The 7,903-nt window shown below is 42.6% G+C and overlaps 1 protein-coding gene across 1 annotated transcript in view; it reads right to left on the reverse strand.

Annotated features, from left to right (window-relative positions):
- Window positions 1–7,903, reverse strand: part of OSGIN1 (oxidative stress induced growth inhibitor 1) — a 64,987-nt gene that overhangs the window by 31,649 nt on the left and 25,435 nt on the right. The window lies entirely within an intron of this gene.

The following is a 7,903-nucleotide window of genomic DNA, read 5'->3' on the forward strand; positions in this document are numbered from 1 at the left end:
CACTGGAACACTGGAGCACTGGAGCACTGGAGCACTGGACACTGCCCACTGTGTCTGTGCTGCACTGCTGTCCCCTCACCCAGGCCTGGCTGCAGCAACAGCCACAGTGGTGACAGTTTTAGCAAAGCAGCAGAGTCCTGGGGTCAGTCACAGTGTTAAAAAGCTGTGCCTATTTCACACTCTGTTTCTGTCTCAGGCTTTTCTTCACATCCTTGCTTTTTCTGTAAAAGTCCCATTTTCCTTTCTCATGGAAGAACTTCAAACCTGTAAAGAAGCCACTTCTTTTTCTCTTTTTGATAAATTAAGCATAGAACATTCTCCAGTGTCTTGCTGGGAGGTGTTTTTGCCAACCCTAAAGTTTTCTGGCAAACCATTCTTTGCCCTTTTCAGTTTTTCGATGTGCTTTTCTCTTTTCAATTTTTTGACATTCTTTTCAGAGCTGTGCTAGAGCTGTGTGTGGATTTCCACCTTGCTGGTGCTCTCTATATAAACATCACCCTGTTTCTATCTCCCTTGCCCTCATTTCAGTTTTGGAGGTATTGCCTTCCAGGATAAGTCTTATTGTCTAGGCAAGCTCACATTTTTTTGCCACATGATGCACTAATTTCAGCCCTACCTTTATGAAAATAGCATTTTACAAGAACGAGCCCAGCAAACAAACAACCTGATTCTCTTCAGTATTGCTTTTTATTCTTCCACCATTTTTTGGCATCAATCATGGCTTTCACATTTACTCTCAGATTAGAGTACAAGGATATTAGATCTTCTACAACCCACTGTGAAACCCTACAAATCTAATAAATCTAACCCTGACAAATCAAATAAATGGCAGTTCTCTCCAACTACTACTTTCTTAGATTTTCCTTTAAACTCCCCCCTCATCAGCTTCATGTCTGCTTAACATTTGTGAAGGGTCATGTCACTCCCATTCCCCCACAAATCTCACTGTTGTTAGCACTATTTTTGGGAGTGCCTTCCTCTTTGTATCTCTTCATCACTTCACTTTATACCTACTTCTTCAGCACTGCTGCAGTGACTGTCTCTGATCTATGACCAGAACTTTTCTGTGCTAAGCACTATAAATGCAGATCAGCCTTGTTTGAGCCACAGCTTACAATCCTCCCAGGCAAGGAGGGAAAACAAGGGGAGAGAAAGCAAACATATGGAAATGGCAGCAAGAGAAAACAGCATCTGCACAGCCCAGCCCAGCAGGGAAGACGCTGCTCTCAACACAGGAACTGCCTCAGGGTTACAAACAAATCAATAGTTTTCCTCTCTGTTTTTTTAAACTGCAATTTCCTTACTTTCCACCTTACATACGCAACAGTTATAAGTATCTTGAGATTAAGCTTATAAGCAGAAAAAAAGGAAAAGCAATTATGTTACCTCATGCTGAAAGGGACAGTTTTCCCTCTAAAGTGAAACCAAAATTAGCTTCCACGTGCTCAGAATGAAAGTGGATCTTTTGCAAGTCGGGCTACACAAATTTCCCTGAAAATTCCACTTATGACATACCAGAAAAGAAACAATACTGAAAGTATGAGAGAGAAATAGTAGTAATGTGGTAGCTGGACAAAGTTAAATTATGTCAAGGCACAAGAAGGTAAAATAAAAAAAGATTTCCTTTAATGCCTTTTATTCTTTGGATACAGCATCGTGAACCCAGGGGCTTTAAAACTGTCTCAGATTTGAATGCTTGGACTAGCACAAGTGACCTCATGAACCACAGTACTGTTGTCTTTGACATTCAGCATCTACACTGTTCAAAGTATGCCTGGTATTTTCTTGGCAGACAAAGAGCAGCAACCTCTCAAATGGTATGGAAGGTGGTATATTCACATGACAAGATTAATTTATTTTTAACATATTTGTTTTCATTTCATTCTACTCATCCTGTCCAGGAATCTTTGCTTCCAGCACCACAAGCCCAGTGGCAGTCAGGAGGCTCCTGGGAGTGGTCCCTGGGACTGCACAGGAGCTTCCTGGACAGGGGAATCCTCCTCCCCCTGCCAGCCAGCACTGACACCTGAACAGTCTTTGGGAACAGGGGCCGTGTTTGCCAAACACCATCCTCACACCTGACTCTGGGCATGGCTTGGGGATTGTACACGCTGACCAGACCCACTCCTGCACAGGAACAAAGCCATCACCTTCTGATCCCCAGCAGCCTGCAAGGAGTGAACTCCTGGTTTGGGAAGAAGGTAACTCACAGAAAATATTTACAGAAACTTGTTTTCTTTGATACTTTCCTCGTGGTATTCTACCTCCTATAAAGTTCCTCTAAATAAATCCCAACTGTTTTCTCCAGAAGGATAACACAGACATGAAACTCGCAGTGACTGTGAAACACTCCCTGTGCTAAAAGAAACAAAACTTACTCACTTATGTGTCAAAATATGCTTATTTTAGGTTTATCACCAAAAAGAGAAGGAGAAGGCACTTAAAGCATTAAAATTACAGACTTGTTTGGAACAGTAGGAATATTAAATTCTACAGCTTTGGACAATAGCTAATGAGAACTGCAAGAAAGTAGCATTGTAGCATACAAAGCTATTAAAATTATTCTTTTTAAGATTAGTGTAGATGTTCAGAAACAGATCCCACCAAAGACTGCTGAACAAGTACAGATTAAATATTCCTTATAGCCTAGAAAATCTACATGAAACCCTTTAATACATACACAGTACTTTCAAAGAGCCATCCTATAAGGGAAGATAAGCTATGACCATTGGAATTTACCTTCTGTCAGTGCCCTGAGAGCACCAAAATTGTCCCCATCAGCATCATGTGGGACCTCCACCCATGTGCTGTCTGTCCAGAACTGCTCAGACCCTCAGTAGTGTTTCCTCTCAGAGCAGTTCTGTCGCTGTGTTTGGGTCCAGCCTGGAACCTTGGTGGGTTTGCCCTCAGACTTGCCTCTTTGCTCAGGACTTCCATGACCCCAATTTCCTCATAATGTCGTGGGGCAGGGAAAAAATATTTAAAAAGCCTTGTTAGATAATCAGAATTAGGGTTATCTGCTGAAGCTGTGTGTAGCAACTGAAGTCAAACTGGACTGACAGGCCCAGCAGAGGTTTTTCCTAAGGCTTATCTACCAAGGACTCCACAGTTCTCTTCTGCAGAGCTCCTTTCCAGCTGGTTGTTGCCAGCATGTCCCTGTGCCTGGGGTTGTTCCTGGGGTGTGGAACTGGACAGTTCCTTTGACTCCTGTTTGCACCTTCCTTCATCCCGTTGAGCTGCTCCTGAGTGGCAGCACAACCATTGACTGTTAATCCAGAGGGTCTCTAAGTTTGGTGTCCACACTGTCAGATGTGCTGCTGTCCTTTGCTCTGAGCCTGCCTCTGGCATCCCTGTCACTGGGCAGGGCAGGGCTGACCCTGAGCCTGCCTCTGGCATCCCTGTCACTGGGCAGGGCAGGACTTTCCCTCAGCCTGCCCGTGCCAGGGTTACCAGCTCCTGCACAAATTCTAAGGTTTCCTTTTTAATGTCTGCCATGCAGCTGCCTGTTTGCTGCCCACTTTGCTGCACTGCTGAAGCTGAGAGGAAGTGTCACTTCAGGACATGGATAAGCCCTGGTATTTTTTGTCTCACAGTACAATTGGGGAATTTGCAACAGGTTTCTTTCTGTTGCCACTTCCTGGAAAGGACACGACAGAACAAAGTCCTCCCAGTACAGACTGTTCTCCCTTGTGCCACTCTGCTACTTTCAGCCTTAAAAAGCAAAAATCAATCAAGTAGATACAGTGGTATTATTAGAACAGTTTATTTTTCAGTGATGTTCATTTGCCTGTATAAAAATGAATAGATCATTGACAAGAAGAATATCAATCCCAAAAGAAGATTATGCTGCATTGTTGCAACATTTTCTTAAACCATGGGAATATTATCATATTTTGGCTCAAGAGTCTTTGCTACAGATGAAATGCTGATTTCTAAAGAAAGCCAGCAAACAGGCATCACACTCCTGAGGGCAGACAGCACTTGGGCTCTCCAGCCTATTTGGACACTGCCTGCATGTCTCTCTTGCTGTGTGTCCCTGTTCTCTCATCACTGTCACAGCGACAATTATTGTGATCTCCATGGACCAAGCCATTAGAAAATTTACTGGAAGTAATGCCCAGCAAAAGTCAAAAATTGCCATGTTTAGCCTCCTTCGAGGAGCTCGTTTGCAATGTTGCCATCCCAAACATTCAGAAACTCAGCTGCTCAAACTAATAAGCTTTTGATGAGACTATGTGTAATAAACAATGCCTTGTGTTCTTCTCAGTTGTCTTCCAAACTCCTGGGGCTCTAATGAATAGTCCCACATGGGTTTGATTTGGCAACCTCTAAATGAAAGCTGAAACTTGTACTTAGCCCCTTAATTACTGCAAGATCTGTTGAAACTACTTTATTAATAAATTTTGAACAGGATTGAAGTTCCATAAGCAGATTCTTTTGGTATAGAAATACCTCCTTTCATTTTTTTAGGTGCTGTCTGTTCACATCACTTGTGCGATTCATGGATTCTTGCCCAGCTAAAATTTCTAAGGTTGACAAAGGCTCTTTTGATCAGCAAAGAGTTATGAGATTTGTGGTGGGAAAAACTGTTGGGAAACCAAGGTAAATCCTCCACTTTTTGCGTCCTCTGGGTTAGCTGGCTGCTTTCCATGGAAGAGAAGGAAGTGCTCCTCTCCAGCAGCCTTGGACTGAATTCCAGTTCAGTATGCTAATGACCAAATTCAAAGAATATCTTTCACCATAAGCAGAGTGTTTTCCTGGATGACTGAGAGTTCACTGACGTTCACTGCAGTAATTCAGAAGTCTGTCTCTGGCACTAAATGCAAGTGGCCTACAATCAGGCTTGATTATCCCAACACTCAGGAAATCCAGAGAAATCTGTAGCTTTCAGGTGCCTTTCACGTAGGTGTTGTTGCAACATTGAAAACAAAAAAAAAAAACCCAAACAAATTAATCCAAACCAGTCCCACAAACAAAAAAACAGAACTGATTTTAGATCAGACTTTTTTTAAAACTCATTTTTGATTATTTGTACTCAGATGCATATTTTCATACTTCAGAATTGCCAGGTAGAGCAACACAGCACTTGGGATCAAGCCAATTAAAAATTTGTCTGCTTTCCAGTGGAAAAATCCAGGAGACAGGCATGGCATTGGTAAAGTTATTCAGGTTATGCTGTTTTATAGGAAGAGCTTCTTTTGGGGATTTGGTGACTAAGGCTGCACTTTTTCTCACCTTGGAACAGGTGTCTTTAGGGGAGTGAGGAGAGAGTGCTCACTGTGTTCTTTTGCCTAGAAGAGCTTGAGCTTTGCTTGGTGTGTGTAAAGGCTTTGAAAGCTCCTTATAATCTCCTACCTGTGCCACACATTCACACAAGGTCTCACAATCCAGGGCTCTGACATTTCAGCATTAACTCACTAGAACTATTTATCTGCAGGGACATAATTGATGGACCTGGAGGTTTGACATTCCTCCACCCTGTCTTAATACTCTTTAGTTCATTGTGTTCCAAAACAGATCACAACCACTGGGATGAGGACTAGGGCACTTTAAACAAGTATGATCCACTAAGCTCTCTGCAGTCTAAGAGTTCTTCGTCTTGTTCCCACTGACATGAATTGTTATGTGATATCCATTTAAGATTTCACCATTCAAACAGTTGGATAAAGAATTAACAACTTTCTTTGGCACAATTTAATTAGCAGAGGTGCTTGGCACCGCTCACCATATGGAAACTGCCCAGGGCCAGAAGCTGTGATACTCCTGTTTAGTCATCTCACTAATGACAAGATGAATGTTAGCAATATTTTCCAAAATAGCATGGCATGGGCATTTGAAGAAACAGAAAAGAAAATATAAGGAAAAAGAAAAGGAAGCCTTAGTTCAACTGCAAATCCATAAAATGGAAAATAGACACCATAATTTTGTTGTATTTTAAAGTATCCCCTTGCAGTGGGCAGGTATTGGAGTTTGCAGCCCTATCTCCTAGAGCAAGATGATCATATCACTGGCTGCACTCATGCCCTACAGCTTAGGCTTTGTGAAGATGAACTCCCCAGCATTTGTAACCCACAGATCTGAATCCTACAGCATCCTGACATCAGCTCCTGGTAAGGCCTCCGGACCCAGACAAGGTGCCAAAGAAAGTGGCACCTTTGAACCAACCTCTCTGCCAAAGTTATCCTGCACAGATGCTTAACTGGAATAACCAGATTGAGAAATGATGCTGGGAACTGTGCTGAAATATTGAAGTGTAGTGTTTACTGATCGTGCATCAGAGGCTTTGGTATTTGGGTCATCCTAATGCTTTGGTCTCCTGCTCCTGTGTCATTCTCTCACTGTGCACACTGGCTCTGCTGAGGCTTTGTCTAATGCTGTGCTCCTTTAATGCTGCTGCCTCTAAAACCTCCACTTTGTTCTGAATTTGATTGTAACTGGGTTCAGTCTGTGTGACTGTTAAACTAAACTTTTGTGTTCTTAACTGTCTAATTACTGCACTAGACAGTCCTCATGGGAGCCTAAAGAGGTTTTTCCTTGCCTGTTATTTATAAGCTTCTGTATTATCAGAAAGGCTTTAAACTTCTCTGGATAAATTATGTATAGGTAAAATACTGGGGTTTTTTAATTAACATGTTCAATAATAATTATGTTTAATTAGTTCAGACATGCACTGCTTGGGCTGTATATTTATGGTTTCTCTAATTATGGATTAAAATTAAGCTTTATAGTTTTATACTGAAGGGTTTTTTTTAAACTGAAAACAACAGTTGAAAGGAGTAAACAAATGCAGGATTGTTCAACTACTCTGTTTCCCCAGCATGTGATAGTCTAAAAATACAGAAGTACCTAAAACTACTTTAAGTGTCAAAGAATTTCTGTAAAATTCCTTAAAACTCGTCTACAAACTCCCCTGAAGAACTTCCTTTATTTAGCTGAAAGGCTTTTGAACAGTTGTGATCCAGTCTGAGCCTGACAGGCCGATTCTTTATACAGGGCAAAACATTTTTAATGTACTTTTTAGGGAAGTGTAGACTATGGACAAAAATGAACGTGGTGTGGATAAAGCCAAGGGGAGGAGGATCCTGTGGCACAACAAAACAATTTGACATACTTCCAGCCTTCTCTAGGACTGTTCCAGCCCACTATTTTAACCTTTGCTACTACTGCTCCCTCCGAGTGGTTTCACTTTTGGAGGGGTGTGCTGGGCAGGGAAAGCTGATGCTGGTCAGAGCTGTCAGCACACTTCCCCTGCAGTGCTCCCTCTGGGGCCACACAGCACCAGCCACAGGATTCTATGACGAAAGGGAATTTCCCATGGTCACAGGAGGATTAGGCAACTGCCTTGCTGCTCCTTCCTTCCCTGTGGAGGGGGGTTAGGATTTGATCCAAAACCAACAGAAGTGTGTGGACAGAATTTCATTCACTGACACTGGTTTTATGTCAGCCTCTATAAATAGAAAATCTTCCCGGAGCAGAAAGTTTGCATAAGTGTGATCAGCTGAAAGGACTGCTCTGTCCTGAAGTCCCCACCCTGCACCCAGCAGTCCCACCAGCCTTCAGTGGGAAGCTACATGTCCAGGGCTCAGCAGGAACACAATTAGACCTTACAGAGTTTTCACAAAATTAAAAATACACTGGACTTTTGGCATTTTCTAGCCCAGCCTCCTGCTCAAAGCAGGGCTACCAGCAGTGGTAGCCAGCCATCAGGTCAGCCTTGGTTTGTCTAGCAAAGTCTAGAGAACCTTTTAAAGGATGGAGACTCTGCAGCCTGAGTGGCCCATTCCAGTACTGCATTACCCACCAGTAAATGGTTTTTTTAGCATCTGGCTTGAACCTCTGAATCAGAGACATCTGCCTGTGCCACTGGTGGTTATCTGCCACTATGGAGAGAATTTGTCTCTCT

The sequence above is a fragment of the Corapipo altera genome, unplaced genomic scaffold (assembly GCF_003945725.1).
Source record: "Corapipo altera isolate COAL_440 unplaced genomic scaffold, ASM394572v1 62, whole genome shotgun sequence".
Taxonomy (NCBI): Eukaryota; Metazoa; Chordata; class Aves; order Passeriformes; family Pipridae; genus Corapipo; species Corapipo altera.